The sequence below is a fragment of the Ailuropoda melanoleuca genome, chromosome 5, assembly GCF_002007445.2.
Source record: "Ailuropoda melanoleuca isolate Jingjing chromosome 5, ASM200744v2, whole genome shotgun sequence".
Classification (NCBI taxonomy): Eukaryota; Metazoa; Chordata; class Mammalia; order Carnivora; family Ursidae; genus Ailuropoda; species Ailuropoda melanoleuca.
In genome coordinates, this window is record NC_048222.1 from 38,629,471 (window position 1) to 38,638,467 (window position 8,997).

Sequence of the window (8,997 nt, forward strand, 5' to 3'; positions counted from 1 at the left end):
TCCTCCGTGTAGACCCAAGAGACATGAAAACATAGTAATTTGTACACAAACGCTCACAGCAGCATTAGTCATAACAGTCACAGGGTGGAAACAACCCAATGTCCATCAGAAGATGAATTGATAAAGCAGTGGTGGGTAGGCATGCAGTAGACTGATTGCACTGTCACAAGGCGTGAAGTACTAATTACAACTTAGATGAACCTCAGAAATATTATGGCAAGTGAAAGAAGCCAGACACAACAAAGCACAGATGATATGATTCCTTTTATATAAAATACCCCAAATATGCAAATCCATAGAGACAGAGGGCGGGTAAGTGATCACCAGGGGGTGGGGGGAGGAAGGAGCAGGGAGTGAGGACATCCTGGGAAATGGGTGCTCTGCCGGCGGCGGGATGGGCTAGAGAGCATTGGAAACGACCCAGAAGTGGGAGATGCACGACATTGGGAGTGCGTGAAATGCCCCTGAATGGTACATGCTACAATAGGTAAGCCTATGTTGAATTTCACCTTCATTTTTTATTTTTTTATTTTTTATTTTTTTTGGTTTTTTTTGTTTTTTGTTTTTGGGGGTTTTTTTAAAGATTTTATTTATTTATTCGACAGAGATAGAGACAGCCAGCGAGAGACGGAACACAAGCAGGGGGACTGGGAGAGGAAGAAGCAGGCTCATAGCAGAAGAGCCTGATGTGGGGCTCGATTCAATAACGCCGGGATCACACCCTGAGCCGAAGGCAGACGCTTAACCGCTGTGCCACCCAGGCGCCCCCACCTTCATTTTTTAAAAAAATGACATAGAAAGAGCCAGTCCAAGCCAGCGGCAGGGACCTGGAGGGAGGGATTGAGAGGGAAGAGATGGAGAATTAAGAAAAGCTGCAGGCCGTTACAAGAAATTTATTAGTTCTGTTCGGTCAGCAGGTTGCGGGCTAAATTTAATATGGATCTATATACAAAGAAAATACCTTATTCTACATAATGAATATTTAATCATGCATGGGTCGGGCAATTTCACAGAAGTAATTAAAAGCAGTCTTTTGTTTATTGCTCAAAAATGATAGCGACCCGCTGACCGGAACTACAGACACAGTGACATATTGAAAACGTTACCTACTGACATATGTTATTAAAGAGGAATTAAAGGTTGCTTTCTTCCTCCCCCCCTTAGAAGCTAATCATTCATAAGCCCTCCTGTCTGCTCACATGCAGAGCGCAGTTCCAGGGGGAGGCCACCTCCCAGGTGAGGCTAGAGAGCTAGGCCAGCACCCCTTGATCTACAACCTTCCCCCCAAATCCATAAATTGAAACAGATGAGCTGGACATCGAGATCCCAGAAAGGAAATATGCCATGATGTGTATTCTCTGTGGAACGTCTCGCCACTGTCCTCTCAATCTGGCCAGTGGCTGACTCCTGTCAATTCCACTCCTGTGACCCGAGTCATGGCACCCCATTTCTCTGGTTCAGCTCTCCACTGCCCCGCCGTCTTGTTCTCCCCATTGTCATCTCTGATGACTCCGCCTGGATCTGTGGATTAGGACACTGCTTTGCTCACGTACCTCCCATGGCTCCCACTGCCTGTACTCCTCCTTGCTGAGACATTAAAGGAACCCGTTCGCTGGCACCAGCTGACCATACTGCATTAGGGTTCTTGCTTGCCTGACAAAAATGACCATGGTTAACTTCAGCCAGAAGGAACGTATTAGGAGGACACTGGAGATGTCACAGAATCAATGAGAAGGAAGGGGAGGTCGGCCAGTGAAGGGCAGAGCCTGAGTCATGCAGGCAGGGGCAGTCCCACGAGGATGCCACTGCTGGCACCTCTTCCACTGGCCACTCACTGCCGTCCAATGGCTCTACATCCTCCATGCACAACCTCTAAATGGCCCCACCTCCTGGCATCAGCCTCCAGACTCCCAGTCCTAGGTGGGAGTATCTAGGAGACAGAGTATCTTCTTCTGCAGCCTCATCAGGGAGGGAGAAGGGAGTCTGGCCCGCTTTGCTTCCCCAGCGAGAGGCAGGACCCTCAGTTTCCAGACACACTGCCTGTCCCACAGCTAAACCAACATTTCCTCCATACGCACCTGGTGCTCTCCCATCCCCCCGGCTCTGCTCTTGTCTTCTGTCCCCCCCACCTCCTCATTGCCAGTGGATCATCCTTCAAATTACCCAATCAAATACCACCTCCTCCAGGAAGCCTTCCCTGATTGCCTCCACCGCCACCCCCAATTTGGATAAGATGCCATCCGAGCCTCTCAGTACCATGTACTAGAGTTTGTCATGCTCCTGTGTGGCCCTCCTCTATGAAACCATGCGCGTCTAGAAGGCAGGACCCATGGCTTCTCTTATCCCCCAAAGCCAACACCAAGCCAGGCTGGTGTGTACAAAGAAGACTTAAAGGGACAGAAACTGGGTCTGTGGAAACTAGGCCATGTGCCTGTGTCCGCCTTCTGGCCACATCAGAGGTCAACCCAAAGTAATACCGAAACTAGCTGGGTATCTTCCATATACACCCTTCCCCAGGATTTCCGGTTTCTTTGGCCACAAGCATCCCTGGGGAGACTCCCTAAATTCAGATTCCTGGGTCCTACCTCCAGAGATGCTGACGCAGAACTCTGGAGTGGGGCCTGGAATCTGCATTTTCACCAGAGTCCCTCCCCTATAACTTGGATGCAAATGGTCCACAAACCACATTTGAGAAATCGTAGCAGGTGGGCCACCACCCAAGACTAGGGCTGGGCCTGACCACAGTCTCTTCAATGCACAGCAGTATAAATTGCTTCTAGAAACTAGAATCAAATTCATGACACAATCAGTGCCTCTCCTTGCTCACGGAACAGCCGGTTCTAAATCAGTGAGCTGGATCACCCAAGATTAGTGATAAAACAATGACGACAACAACACAGCCGACGGCAGTGGTGGAATTTGTACTTGACCATGAATTCCTTATATACATTTTTTCCTGAAGTATAATTTACAGGGAATAAAATGCATAGGTTTTACATGTGCAGTTTGATGACTTTTGACATAACAATGAATTTTAACAGATACTCACTCGTGTGACCACCACCCCAATCAAGGCATAGAATATAATGTGTTCTAGAAAGTTCTTTCCTGTCCTTAGTAGTCAGCCCTCACCCCCCACTGCTGCCCCCAGCAACCCTTGTTCTGATTTCCATCACCATAGTTTTATTGTTTGTGCTAATAGTGCATACAATGCAATCCTTCAGTGTATACTCTTTTGTGTTGGCTTTTCTCATCCAGCAAAATTTCTGTGAGATTCATGCATGTTGTCGCCTGTATCAGTTATTCGTTCCTTTTTGTTTCTGGATGGTACTTTCCATCGCGTGGATGTGTCACCATCACTTCACCCTTCCTCTGGTTGATGGTGGCGGTGTGGGTGGTCCTCCCACCACGGGGGGCCATTATGAATAAAGCTGCGATGAATATTTCCGTACAGGTCTTTTCGTAAACACACCTTTTCTTTTCTCTGGGGTAAATACCTCACGGAGAAATGGCTGAGTCACGAGGTCTGTGTCTGTTTTACTTTATACCCAATGCCAACCTGTCCTCCAAAACGGTCTCACCGTTTTATTCTCGCATCGCAGCAAAGGATGGGAGTTTCGGTTCCTCCACCTCCCCTCCAACACCAGGGTCGCCTGTCTTTCCATCATGCTTTCCGTCATTTTAATTTGCGTTTCTCCCCTCCACAATGATGTGGCACGCTTTTTCCTGTCCGATTGGCCATTTGTATATCTTCCTTCCTGAAGCATCTGTTCAGGTCCCTCACCTACTGCTTTTTAACGAGGTCATTTGTCATCTTATTATTGAATTATAGATGTTCTTTATATACTGTGGATATGGGTTCCTTGTCAGATATATGTAAGGGAATAATTTCTCCCTGTCTGTAGCTTGCCTTTTCATCTTCTTAATAATGTCTTTTGTAGAGCGGAAGTTGGTTATTTTATTTATTTATTTTGTTTAAAGAGAGAGCACGTGAGTGGGGGGTGGGGAGGGGCAAAAGGAGAGGGAGAACGAGAATCCCAAGCAGGCTCCACTCTCAGTGCAGAGCCCACCGCGGGGCTTAATTCCATGACCCTGAGATCATGGCCTAAGCTGAAATCAAGAGTCAGAAGCTTAACCAACTAAGCCACCCAGGCGCCCCGAAGTGTTTAATTTTGATGGAGTCCAAAAGATCCATTTCTTTTCTTTTATGGTTAGTATTTTTGTTTTTTTTATGCCCAACTTAGGGCTCAAACTCACAACTCCAAAATCAAGAGTCACATGCTCTACCAACGGAGCCAGCCGGGCACCCCCGGTTAGTACTTTTTTCTTTTTTTTTTTGTCCTATGTAGTCTTTATCCCAAGGTTATGAAGATTTTCCCCCATATTTTCTTCTAGAAGCTTCATGGTTTTATATTTTGCATCCAGGCCTATGATCCATCTTAAAATAATTTTTGTATGTGAGATGGGATAGGAGGTCAAGGTGTATTTTCTCCCCTACCAATGTCCAGTTGTCCCAGCATCGTTTGTTGAAAAGACTATCCCTGACCTATTGAATTACTTCGGTGCCTGTAAAAATCAATGCACTATATATAAGCATGGGTCTATTTCTGGCCTCTCTGTTCTGTTTGATCTATTTGTTGATCCTTATACTAATGTTACACTGTTTCAATTCCTGTACGTTATTGATGACTTTTGAGTCCAGCTCTCTCTGACACCTTTTGCTCTTCTCTCCCTCACTAGCCCACATTCTCCAGGCACATTCAATTCAAGAGGCATTTTCCAAGGAAAGCAAAGGTGGTAAAAACTACTAGCTGTCCCCCAACACCCAATTCCTCCTATTTCTAGAGAAATAGAACCCCGTGTTTTAGTGGCCACCTGGATTAAAGGCTAGGTTCCGTAGCCTGCCTTACACCAGGCTAGATGTGCCCACATCATGTAAGTGGTACTAGTAACTTCCAAGGTGCGTCCTTACCAGGAGAAGGTGCAACTTTCTCCTTTCTACTGATGGGAATGCAGGGATAATGGCTGGAGCCCCTCAACGGATTATAAAGCAATCTTGGAAATCAAGGCCGTGAATGCAGAAAAACAAAAGAGAAGGAACTTGAATCTGCAGCACTATGGGGTACCAGCCCTGAAACACGTACCTGCATCTTTTACATGGGAGAAAAATTAACTTCGTTCCTGTATAAGCCCCTGATATATTGGGTCCGGTCACTCACAGAAAAGCCTACTTTACAACTGACACAGGAAAGGATAGGAAAGATACAATGTTTATCAAGAATGTAGGCACAAGGCTCCATCCTATTCCTCATTTCGTTGTAAGTCCTCTCACAACCCCACGAGGCACTATGATCATCCTCAAATAGATGAAGAAACGAAGGCTCAGAGAGGTTGAGTGACTTCTCCATAGTCACACAGCTAGAAAGAAACAGAATTAGCATTCAAACCCAGAACTGAGCAGATCAAACCCACGTTTCTTCCATGAGCCCCTCGTATGGATTCAAGACCTGAGGCTGTCTTTCCGTCTGCACCAGCCAGGCCGCTCTCCTCCACCCCACTCCCCTTGCACTGTCAACTGGTCCACCCCGTTTCCTCCAGGACCCAGAACAGCAGCTCCCTGAGGCCAGGACCCATCTTAGAGGCTTCCTTGCCCCAGCTGTAGCCACTAAGCATTTAATAAAGACTTGTGGCCAGATTGATGACTTAACAACCTGCGCTAAAAACCCATAAAGATGAAAGAAGGCTGGGGCCAGGCTAGCTGACAACGGGAGCACCCCGGGGCACACTCACGAGACTTTCATCTTGCCGGCCCCTCGACTGTCTGGTTTTAGTGTGTCTCTTATTACATCGAGAAACAAAAGGAGAAACACACGATTGCCTTTTATCAACCAACATAAATGAGTACAGATTCCAAACTTCATTTCAAACATCTTCATGGCCGTATTGGCTGCTGACCAATTAAATCTCACAAGATGCCATGGAGCCCCAGTGGGTCAGGCAAGGGTGAAAAACCAGGAGGCTGAGGACACGGTCCATTGAAAGAAGGTGGGAAAGAGGCACCCCCTGCCTGGGCACCCTGGTACGGGTATAAACAGAAAGGCAGGAACGGTGCTCAGGCCCAAAAGGGAAGCTGGAAAGGAAACGTCTCCACCAGAGGCCAAGATCACTGTGATCGGCAGCTATCAGTCTGGCCTTCTGGAGACGCCTTCTAGGGCACGTGGGGCTGAGTGGCCCGAGCTGCACAGGGAAAAGCAGTGACCGACACCGACCATCCCCAGGTCACGCGAGGACCAACAGCCTCCAGATTTCTCCACGCACTTCGACTATGGTGGCTGGGATAGGGCTCTACTATGCCTCAGTTTCCTCCTGGGCAAAGTCACCACTGAACATAAAAGATCAGCGAGAATATTATCCAAAAAACCATGTATTTGGTGTTAACTATGTGCTCCAGCACGTAAGTAGCCCCGGGAACATTGCTTTCCATCTCTGGGCCTTCGTTTCCTTCCCTGAAAAATGGGGGCATAACACCAGCTTGCAGGAGTATTTTAAGAATCAGAGGAAATTCAGGGCGTAAAGCCGCTCATTCCTGGGCTTTCTGGTCTTTGTCAGTTCTCGTGCCCCTTTTTCTGAAGGATGTTTCAGGAGCCTAGGTCCTTTATAACCAAAGAGGCTGACTAGTACAGAACCGAGAAGCTCTGTGCAAGTCCAGTAGTCTGTCCAGCCACGGCAAGGGGGGGTTCCCTTTAGTTGTGAAACAACTAGCAATCCCCCACCCCCCAAGCTTCAAGCCTGGGAGGCCAGGCCGGCGGTGTCAGGAGCGAGTCGAGGGCCACCAGCTCCCTCACAGTTTTGCTCCAGCCCATGAGCCCGAGTCCTGGGCCCTGGCAAGGCCCTCCCTCTGCAGCCCAGCCACCGGGCAGGCCTGGGCCCTGTGTTTCATAGCAGATGGTGATACCCAACGACCCCAGGCTTTCCTGAATGAAACCCAGTTTCGCACGCTGGGGAGCGATGTTTTCTGAGCTCTTCCCATTTCCTTCCAGATGACAGTTCAGCGCATCACTAACCTTGGACCGAGCAACACAGGCCATGTGTACACAGTTTATGATCCACACCGTGCGTGGTCACTCACGACCGACCTCATAAACCCTCGCAAACACCCTACCAACAGACCCGCAGGGGTCATCAAACTCATGGATCGCAGGTTGGAAGAAGGGCCCAGGGAAGGTGAGCGGCTTGTCCGAGGCCGAACAACTGGAAATGGCAGAACTGTGGTTCGCGTGCACACACACCCACACACGCCCAAGCAGCTTTGTGGCACTGCCTTACTGGGCCCCCAGGAAGCCTCTCCAGGGAGCCCGAGATGTTCTGCTCGATGGTGACAGAAAGCTCAGCCCTTGGGATGTAAGAAGCATTCAGAAGATTTAGTCCCAAAATGGTTCAGGGTATTTGGGGGGGGGATATTTAGGGGTGGGGGCTGGGGACTCTGGTGTCAGACTGGCGTTCCAATCTCAGCTCCTCAGTCTAGCTATGGGGACAAGAGCCCCCGGGCCGCTGTGAGGATTCACGGAAACAACTTGATAATGGCACAGAGCCAGTGCCCAGGGGATGGCCACCCCCTCCCCTGCTCCCATTCCGCACAGACATGAGCTGCCTGTCATCTGTCCCAAACCCATTCATCGCCACGACCCAGTTCAAGGACTTGCAAGAGGCTTCCTTCTCGGACGTCCCAGTGCACCTTGATCCCTTCTCCCAGAACTGTTGTTGCATTCCCGGCCTGCAGGTTTGACTCTTCCTTACTTCCCAAGTGTGTGTCTGAGACTCTGGGTCCTTCTTCCGGACCATCTTCCAAGGAGACTCCAGGCCAAGTCCTAGGATCACCTGGAACTGCCTTTGTCCCCAGCTGTTGTCTCATCAGAGCACCAGGGAGCACCGCAGCTCAGGCACCTAGAATCTGCGAGCCTGGGAGCCCGGGAGCCTTCAGATGAAGCAGCAGGGCCGAGGAGGCAGCCGTTGGCCTGAGGCGCCACAGACCTCTCCCCTGCCTGCTCTTCCAGCCGCAGACTGAACATAATTGAGTCTGTGAACGGAGAAAGACGCCAGCTACAGGAGACTGGAGGGGCCTCTAACGTGTGATACCAGAATGCTCGGGGCAGGGGAGGGGTGGGAGGCCCCTCGCTCCTACACAGCAGGGCCCACCCTAGCCCGATTGTCCTCAGAATCAATGCAAAAGGTATCAACTCAGCTCTCTCAAAGGCCCTTTCGGCCCCAATTTTCTCTAAGTAGGGGTACCCCACATCCTGCCAGGGGCCACGCACGCCCCTGCTCTGTCCTGGTGTGCCAGCCCTTCACCCCTGCGCTGCAGACCTGGGCCCAAACCCATCATTAAAACCGGCCACACCCCTGCCCCGTCCCAGTTTCTGCTCTGCTGCAGAAATTCCGAAACGGCCAGAAATCCGGGAAACACATCGATCATGACAGGGGTGTCCGGGATACCCTCTCTGTACCATTTTACAATTAATACGGAGGCAGATGGCTTGAGAACGGGGGCCGTGGCTGCCGACCTTCACCGTCGAGGCCCCGGCACCAGCCACTGATCCGACGCGCCGCAGATGCTCCGTAAAGATGTGTCGAGTGAGCGGGTGAACAGCAACCTCGGTCATTGCACCAAAACGTGCAAGGCTGGGCTGGGGAGGGGGAGAAGGACTTCTCCGGGCCCTTCCACTCGGACTTGGACACAGTCTGCTCTGTCCCCAGACCGTGAGATAAGGGTCAAACCTGTCAATGCTCCAACCTAGCGCCCCCGTACCCCCCAGGGGCCTGCGGCCTCAGACACAGAAGGACACTAACCCAGCGCCCCAAATCAACCCAAAACAAGCGGTGAGACTTGCATTGTCGCCCGCCCTGCATATTTGCTCCACTGTCTGGGGCTAAATATAAAACAATGAAGATGAAAGGGGGGGATAGGAGACTTACTGAAAGGAGAAATCAAAGAGGAAC